The sequence below is a fragment of the Camarhynchus parvulus genome, chromosome 5 (genome assembly GCF_901933205.1).
Source record: "Camarhynchus parvulus chromosome 5, STF_HiC, whole genome shotgun sequence".
NCBI classification, from domain to species: Eukaryota; Metazoa; Chordata; class Aves; order Passeriformes; family Thraupidae; genus Camarhynchus; species Camarhynchus parvulus.
Window position 1 is genome coordinate 22779474 of NC_044575.1, and position 8054 is coordinate 22787527.

Consider the following 8054-nt stretch of genomic DNA (forward strand, 5'->3'; position numbering starts at 1 on the left):
GACTGATTCAGGTTCCTGGTTGCCATAGTGACAGATTTCCCCATCCTTGCCATATGTCAGCCCTTCAGTGTTGCTTCCTCTCTCCTCCCTGCTTCAGCCAAAACCTTGGCTAAAGCAGCCTGCTGTACATGCAAGATCACGCAGTCACCACACATGCACATGCTGTGAGAACAGCCCCACAGGTAATCTGATTCAGATCCATCACCATAGCAACCCAATCTTTTAGTCCCTAGATTTCAGCCTGTCAAGTATATTTATAGAGCAGCTGCAGCGCTCCACCCCCTCTGCTCCACCACCAAAGCTCCCAGCACTGCCCACACTACCAACCAGCTTCACCCAGACACAAGGACTGCCTGGAGTCAGCGCCTGCAGGCCCCAGGCCAGAAGATAGCACAGTATCTGCAAGATGCTAAACACCCCCACTCCATGAGCTTGCCATGGCCATGAGTACTACAAATATCAGGAGGCGTTCTTGCCCACGGAAAGCTGAGTTACCAACCACAGCTGACAAAATCCGCTTACCCAGGCACCCACATGATGCTTCCACAAACACGCAGTGCAGGCACAGAAAGAACATGCAGAGTGTGCTAACACAAACACACAATCCTAACAGGAACTTGCAGGCAGCAGCAAAGGCAAAGGAGAGGTTCCAGCAGCACCTGCCCCACAGAGCCACATCTGCGCCCACCAGTAGTACCTGAAAGCCATGAAGAAAAATCATGACCAGGGCTTGAATGAGCAACAAGAGATAAGCAGGTGAGGAAGAATGGTATGCAAATACTGTTATCCATTTTATTCCATTACACTCTTGGGGAAAACTATCAACAGTAACCTAAGGCAGGAAAAGCACACACTTTTACAGCACTCTACTTCCTAACAGGAAGGAGATGACAGATTTTAGCCTCAGCCACAGGACATTTCACACGCTTCAATTTAGGTTAAAGACCTTATTCTCCTCCCCTCCTTTACTGTATGAAACATCTCTCTCATGATCCTTCCTGGGCAGGATCATTGTGCAGGGCACCACTCACTATAGAATCATAGGACAAATTCTGGCATAAAAACCCTCTCTCAGTCTGGCCAGTTCTCCTGCTCTACACTGTTTGAATTTAAATTCATCTCTTATTCAAAAATCATCTCTGGAGACCTGCATGAGAGAACAGTAACACAAGACCACCTCTTTTGAAGTCTGTCCTTTTTTGCCCCTCCTTGTGAAACATCACCATCACAAATACAAGAGCCTTCTCATTTTCTCTACCTCATCAGATTTTCACTGATCCTTAAATCTGCATTTAAACATTTTGCAAGGAGAAGGGGTGGGAGGAAGGAAGGGCAAACCAAAGCCCACACAATGCCTCCAAGCCCAATTAGCCTCACACCACCAGCAACCACTACAGCATTACATTCTTTTCCAAACCAGAAGTGCTTTTGGTGTGAGCTTTGAGCTGAGAAACGCTGGTGCTGCTTCTGGTGCAGCCCAGACCCCAGCACCCACAAGATGCTTCCATTCCCAGCCCTCTGCTGGGAATTTGAGCAGTAGGCCACAGTTGCCATAATGCAGGCATCAGAAGGTTTTTTCCAAAAACCAAATAGTGTAAATGTAGAGTCATAAAAAAATTAACAAGAAAACAACAAAGCATGTGACATTTGAGAGAACTGCTGGATGCAGCTGCAACTGCTAAATTATTCAGTGCTTTCCCTTGCCATGGCGCCTCCCCCAGCCACAGTGAGCAGCTCTGGGCCAGGAGACATCACTCATGGCATCACTACCACCAGATACAGGCACATTCAACTGTTTCCTGGAAATCAGTCACACAGACAAATGGGATCCCAACAATAAATTACAGCCATTTGTAAGACAGGAGGGGGAATGCTCACAACCAGTGTGGAAACACTGAAACATTGTTCAGGATAATGTGAACCAGAAAATAAAGTACTTTAAATAATCCAGTCATTTGGCTGTTGTTAGCACCTCAGAACCCAGAGCCCCACATTTGTTTTGCCTTGTGTATTAGAAGCACTCAGCCTGTCTCCCCACACGTGCCACCTGCTTGTTACTCCTTCCCTCTACACACCTTCCCCTACTCTTCATCAACACTGTGGGAGATCAGAAATTCCTATTCTCAAACTGATCCTACTGTTAATTTTGGTGATAAATCATAGTACCAGCTGGTCAAAACTGAAAGGAAATAAAAGAGACAAGCCCATTTTCTCTCTACAAGATCTCTGGGGTGTGAGAAGTGTGCGTTTGGCAGACTCACCCACACGTAAACACTGGGGGAAGCAAGCTCAGAGTGAAGAGGGGACAGGAACTGCCTCAAGCGGTGTTGGAGCCAGCAAACGACACAGCAAAAGGGCTCCCAGAGGTCCTTCCAGACACTGGCAGTGGCAGCCACCACAACAAAGGAGGGAGGGAAAACACCACCCTGCTGGGCATGTCTTAAGACTACTTACAAGAGAGAAGGGAGAAACCAGGTGGCCTGGAGGACAGAAGCAGCGTGCCCAGCTCGTGGCTCCAGCAGAGCAGTTTAACTGCTGATCAAGAGGAAACAGACACGGCAGCAGAGCTGCTCAGCGCTCATGGCTCCAGCAAATTTCGGTGGGTACTGGTTTTGATTCTTAATTATCTGTATCACAAAAAGCACTCCTCTCCTCCTGCTAGCTGATGACAGGGAAACAGGCAGAGGCACAACTCCTCATCTCCTGTCACCAGGGCCTTTCCAGAGCAAGGACAAGATACCCAGGCAAGAAGAGACCCAGGAAAGCTGGTGTCAAAGCTACAGGCAAGAAAGCGATCAAAAGTTTTACACTGACATTGGCAAATTCAGCCTGAATATAACGGGAAGCAGGACACAACCAGGGCACTGATCCTGCAGATGTGACAAAGTAACAGGATATGAAATAAAAGGATGCTCTGCTCAAAAGATAACACACAGTTCCTGGAGGTCATCAGATAACAAATTTGGCAGTAGCGTATCTTTGTCCCTCACACAAAAAAGCAAATATTAATTCCCTGATCGTCACAACTGTTTAAAGATTAGTTACAAACAAAACAAAAAGGTGATATCTGACAAACACTACCGGATACATCGAAGGCAACATGATGACCAGCTCTGTTTCGAGGAATGCTGCTGCTTTGAAATAATGAAGGCAGTAGAAGAAACATAAAACCATAAAACCTTGTTCCTTGCTGCTACTCTGATGCATTATTTCTCACAGCAACCCAGAAGCACAAGTCTCTCATTTAACTGCAGTGTCTGGGCTCACAGCATGAGAACTGCCTCAGCTTAGGTAATTTAGGCATATGCAAGCAGCACTCCTTATTTCTAAATCCCTGCAAGGATTCTGCTAGTAGCAGTGATCTAAAGAGAACACAACCTCTGACAATTCAGTGGTTTCTGGACATCAACAGGCACAACCTCCCCATCTGGGAGTTCCCCAGTGTAAAGATACTTCAGAGCTCCTGGCAGTACATGGGTCAGTTCTTCAGTTTGCTTGGTTTGGGGTTTCAGCTGATTATTCTAGTTCCAAGACAGAAATCAGGAGCATGTTTGTCAATAATCAACAGTAATTTCCATGTTGTTTTGACAGGTTTAAGGAGATCCAGTGACAGAGAATCTAGCTGCTCTAGAATTATTTTCCAGCTCAAACAAGAGAGCAAAGACCAACCAAATTATACAGGTTCAGCCACAGAGAGTGAGCAGTAGATCAATGGAAGGTTTTCATAGCTCTCAAGGTAGAGAAAGAAAAGCAGCAAAGCATTCTGTCTTCAAAAGAAATATCACAATTATTCCACAGATTAACAGATTATCCCACTAAAATACATTCCTTTCTAAGTGATGCCTCATGATGTTCATTTTTATTTCACTTTGTTTCTTATTAGGTCACTGACAATGCTTTCACTTCACAAAAAACAAAAATTCATAGCTTGAGATAGATGAAAGCTCTTTAAACTGGGGACATGATATTAATCTTGCATATCAAGCTCTTTCATTCTTTTTAGTAAATCCTTTCCTCATTGCTGCAAATCCCTAATCAGAAGCTGCATCTGTACTTTTTACCAGTGCACTAAATAACTGCCTGGAATTTTAATGCAGTACATCTTAAATGCAGGCACAACAGGGCCAAAGGACATTGCAGGAATTCATCTGGGCTGTAACATATGCATTGCCTGTCTCCAATTCCTTCCTAATGGAAAGTAAGTGAACCATTCACCTCTGTACTAAGTTTTAACATAAAAGTATCAATTACCATCTTATGAGTATGATGGCAAATCCAGTTAAAAAATGACAGTGTGAAATGACAGGGAAGACACAGTGTTTTACACCATTTGTTATCCCCTCTCACATACTAAATCACTACCAATTCCCACCCCCCCCAAAAAAAAGAAAGCCATTCTTCTCACAAATGTGTCTGGAAAGGAGTATCAGAGAAAATCTACTAACTGGAATGCTGGAAATTAAAAACTTTGAAGAAATTTATTCTCCTAGAATTTAGCAGTACTTGTGACTTTCTAATTTAATACTCAAAGTTTTCATAAATATTTGGTTTTTCAACTGACTCACCATAGATGACATTAAATAGACCAGACTGAATATCTTGACAGAGGTATGCCTACTGTATCCTGTCTATGCAGAACCTAAGTATTTGATATGGCTTGAGAGGGGAAAAGCTATAAATTATGAGCCTCTATGCCCCTGAGCCCAAGGCAGAAAAAATCAAAGCCAACACTAATTTAATTCAGGAAGATAATATGAACAAGTGTTCTAGTAAGGCCTGAAATGCACTGATGCTTCTACCATTTCTACTGAACCATCAGTCCTGATGCTCTAAAACCTAAAAAGCTACTTTGGCTAGGTAGGCAAGGATTACTGTTAAAAAATCCTCAAAACTTTTACTCCCCTGACCCCCAATCCTTCCAAAACAGACAGAAGTTGGACTCAGTACTCTCAGGCACATGATGTGGCTCTTGAGGATGGTCCTGTGAAGGGCCAGGAGCTGGATTCAATGATCCTTGTGGGTCCCTTACAGCTCAGCCCATTCTGATTCATTACATACATGCCCTGTTTGCTTTCAAAAGAGTTACAGAATGGCACCATGGCTGAAGAAGAGGTTTGCCCTCTAGTATATATTTATGTTTTTCCACGAAAACTTTAAACTAGAAGCCTTTTTTTTTTTTTTTTTTTTTTTTTTTTGCCAATTTCCACACAGCCTTTGGTTCACCCCCTTTCATAGCTTTGGCACATAACACACATCCTAGAACTGTGTCTTGGCCATGTTATGCATTTTGTATAGACAACACTCTTCCAGGGAAGGAGGATACTGTTTTCCTTTTTTGCCCATCCAGTAAACTTCGAACTGTTTTAAAAGCAGTAACTTGGAAAGCAATGCAGCAGGACTCTGAAGCTTACAGCTTGAATCCTGTTAATTTGGTAAGAACACAGGAGTCCAGACTTGTGATACAACTGCAGCACCACTGGAGAGGCAGGTACAAGATCTTTTAGTGAGGACAAGGCTGTACTACTCTCCAAACAAAAGCATTCTAGAGACTTGCTGATGATTTTGCATTTTGTTAAACACACAGTAAGATACTTAACGAGTGTGCATTTAATTACAGTGTCTATTAAACTGTGTTCAAAAGCTGTGCATTTTCTAACAATGCAACAGTAAGGCAAAAATAGTATTTTATAGATGGAATGATCTATCAGTTCAGCGTTACATAACATGCTGTGAGGGGATGGCCAGATTAGATCCTGTAAAAACTGCATGTTAGCTGTGTTGGATGTGAAGTGCTCTCTTGGATGTGTCAGGATTGCAGCTTTTCATTAGTGCTGAACACAGCAAGTGCTTCTTGTGCCCAATCCAAAGCAGCTGCCTAGGCCCAAGCAGTATAAAGTCCAAAAATAGAGACACTTCCCAAACCAACCTATATTTGGATGACTTTGCTTTGATTATGTGACCCTCAGGACACCACAATAAATCTTCCCTCCTCTTGCTTGTGTCTACAAGTAGCATCGTTTTTGCAGATAAGCAATGGTGCAAGGAGCACAGCAAGGACACTTGAGAGCACACCAACAGAAATGCTGACCCAGAGTCACACTGACACAGAGAAAATGGCTGGCTTGTCTAGGGAGAGCACAACATATTGCCAGATCACAGTTCTGCCCCATCTCCATGGGGCTGCAAATTTATAATGTATGTTATTTTACATATGACTGAAAACAGTGTGGTATATGGAGGAGTTCAGGGGGGAAAGAGAGAGATGAAAGACGGGAAACAAATCAGTTTCCTTCAAAGCTTATCATTTCTTGAAACACTTCTTTATCGTGACTCCACACAAACAGTGACACAGACCAAGCTTTCTTCCCCTCCTCCACCTGACAATAAAAGCGAGCAACACAACAAGGTGGTGACACCCATTTCTGACGGGAAAATGTTTTTGATTTACAGTCGACTTCACAAGAAATTGCCCGGTATAAAGTGGATTTCCTATTCTATTGTCTTGCAGAGTAACAGGATCTGCTGTTTACAAACCAAGGAGTAAAAGCACCTTTCCAGTCACATTACCGCAGCAACCCCTTCACACGGCTGCACGCCTCACCTTTTCCAAGGGGTTCTGTCCGCCCTGAGCCGCTTTCTCCCTTCCCTCAGCACCCTGCCCGCTTCCACCCGGCAGGGAGCGAGGAAAAGCCTCCGGGTGGCCGGGACCGAGGGCGCCGGCCCCCGCCCACAGCCCCGCCGGCGGCAGAGCCCCCTGCCCGCCGGCCACGCCGCTATTCCCACAGCCGCCCAGTCCCACCTGGAAACCCGCAGCGACCCCGCAGGGGCTGCTGCCGACAGCGGCCGACTGAGCCCGCGGCCACAGCGGGACACCGCGGCCCCGCCCGGCACCGGCGCCCGGGACGATGGAGCCGAACCCGGCCGGCCTCGCTCCGGGCAGCGGCGGGACACGATCTCCGGCCGCCGGCGGCCGTGACCTTGCGGAAGGGCTCGCCGGTCTCGAGCATCACCACCGCGCCCGGCCGGGCGGCTGCGGCAGCGCTCGGGGCGAGCGGGGGGGCCCCGCCGCCAGCTGTCCGAGTGCAGGTCATCGCAGGCAGCGCTGCCGGCCGCGCTCCGCGCTCCCCAGCCCGACCCACACGTAGGGTCGGTGGGGCAGGCTCCGCTTGTGACATGTGCACGCATCCGGCCGCCTGCGGCACCGGCACCGGGCCCCGCCCGGCCGGGTCGCTCCGCTCACCTGCGCCGCTGCCGCCGCCGCCGCTCTGCGCCGCCCGCCCAGTTCCGCATCGAGCGCCGGCGGCGGCGCGCGCCACAGCCGGAGCAGGGGGGCAGCGGGGGCGGGCGGAGCGAACCACTCGCGGCGGAGGCGGGGGGAGCCGTCCCGTCAGCCGCCCGCAGGGGGCGCTGCAGCCACGGAGGGGCAGGCGGGATGGAGGCGGGATTGGAAGCGGGATGGAGGAGGGATTGGAGGGGAGATGGAAGCGGGATGGGGGCGGGCTTGGAGGCGGGATAGAGGCGGGGTGTCAGGAAGCGTGGAGGGACGCAGCTCTCCTGCGCAGGCTGCGTCGAGAGAACCGGGGACACTTCGGCCGCTTGAAGCGTCGAATTGGTGCTTTCAGACCTCGTCCTGGCAAGCAGCAGCTGAAGCCTCGCAGCAAAGCCCGGCTCCAGACGGACAAGAACACGCTGCCTTGCAGCAAGGAGACACGGTGCCGTGTACTTTCCCCCTCTGTATTGAGCTACATACTTGCTGATTTGCTAGTTGCTTCATAAGATTACAAGATTATTTGGTTATTAAAAGCTTGCAATAAAGATTTTTTTAACTCCTTCCAAAAAAACAGTATGCTGCTCAAATAAATCCATTTATTAACAAAACCAAAACTACTAAAATAAACCCAAAATGCAACCAAAAGCACCACAAGTAACTCACAATTTTTATACATCTGGAGTGCAAAATGGAGAAACAGTGTTTGATATTTGTCATCTATACTTTGCCCACTGTAGAGGATTTGAGTTTTCAGAAATAACTTCCCTCCCTCCCCATTTGTGGG

The 8054-nt window shown here is 47.5% G+C and overlaps 1 protein-coding gene across 17 annotated transcripts in view; it reads right to left on the bottom strand.

Annotated features, from left to right (window-relative positions):
• MADD (MAP kinase activating death domain) overlaps positions 1 to 7292 on the bottom strand; it is a 68532-nt gene extending 61240 nt beyond the window's left edge. For all 17 annotated transcript variants that reach the window (XM_030949135.1, XM_030949136.1, XM_030949133.1 and 14 more), the window contains exon 1: positions 7241 to 7292. The gene's annotated coding sequence lies outside the window, so the exon portion shown is untranslated. The remainder of the gene's footprint in view (positions 1 to 7240) is intronic.
• Between the last annotated feature and the right edge of the window lie 762 nt (positions 7293 to 8054).